At 28.9% G+C, this 1,217-nt stretch overlaps 1 protein-coding gene across 1 annotated transcript in view; it reads left to right on the top strand.

Moving 5' to 3' along the window:
- LOC144958703 (beta-1,3-galactosyltransferase 1-like) overlaps positions 1 to 637 on the top strand; it is a gene marked incomplete at its 5' end in the record, with an annotated part of 2,596 nt that extends 1,959 nt beyond the window's left edge. The window contains 1 exon segment of the mRNA XM_078890848.1: positions 1 to 637. This exon segment is cut by the window's left edge and continues 1,959 nt beyond it.
- Positions 638 to 1,217: the final 580 nt, after the last annotated feature.

Here is a 1,217-nt window from a genome sequence, read left to right on the forward strand (position 1 = left end):
AGACCAAAAAATACAAACCTAGAGTTACAATTTCAGTGTTTGACTTTATAATGTGTAAAGAGTGCTTATGAAAGAAGGTAAAGAGTTAATTCAATGTTAGCCTGTGATAGTTTTCGGGTCTTTAACTTTGCATGTCTCGCATAATTTTAGAATGCTTTGTACATTAATTGTTCTCAATGATTCTCATGGTTACGATTCACTTCGCCATTTGACTGCCAATCATTAATTAGCTTTACTCACCAATTCTCACTTTAGTTGATGTTTCCTTCACTCATGCCTGCCTCACGCTCATGCAGTGATTGATCCGTTTTGAGACAACACACTCTTTATTTTTTTAGAGCAATAAATGGATCATGTTTTATTTTTTTATCTTATCTTATCTTATCTTGCTAAAGGTTTAATATAGGAACTGTCCTTTAAATGTCATTTACAATAGTATATAATTACATAATCTCAAATAGCTTGAATTGTACCATTCACTGACAGTTTCACACAAATTTGAATGTAATGAAAAGTAATATTAGATCAATATGGCAATGTAATATCAAAAAATACTATCATAGAATACCGGTGATTGAAAGTTGTTCATGATCGAATGAATCATAAATGTACAAAGGTCATAGTATAATGAAATAATAATGACAACAATAATCATGAAAGCAACAACGATATATATATATATAATATATATATATATATATATATATATATATATATATATACATTGTCGCCATATATTCTCAACTTTGTGTTTATACATTTTCATGCATATCACGTCTGTAAACGAATTTCCATTTTTTTGGAGAAATGAATTATATCTTATCTTATCTTATTCCATGTTTTCACTATACGTATGATAAATGACTTAATACTTGTTTTTGTCTGAAAGCTTGAAATATATATTTTATATTTGTCGCCTCTAGTATACGTAATCTTGGAAAATGTAAACAAAATTGATGGATTTATATCATCTAATTTATTTATGTATTATCTTGTAGAGCTGTCATTTTATGGTAACAATTACCATCTAGAACTTGTGTCAATCATAATTTAACTAAAAACAAAATAAAGCAAATAATTAAAAAGAAATAAAAAGCAGAGCCCCGCCCCTCCCTTCCAGTAGTTGTAATGTCAACAAAAAGAAGAAGAAAAGACAACAAGCACCTTTCGTAGTGCGTATCTAACTTTCACCACTTTCAACTGGTAACAGTTTAGCC

The sequence above is a fragment of the Berghia stephanieae genome, chromosome 13, assembly GCF_034508935.2.
Source record: "Berghia stephanieae isolate SIO BIC M18660-M18661 chromosome 13, UCSD_Bste_1.3, whole genome shotgun sequence".
NCBI lineage: Eukaryota > Metazoa > Mollusca > Gastropoda > Nudibranchia > Aeolidiidae > Berghia > Berghia stephanieae.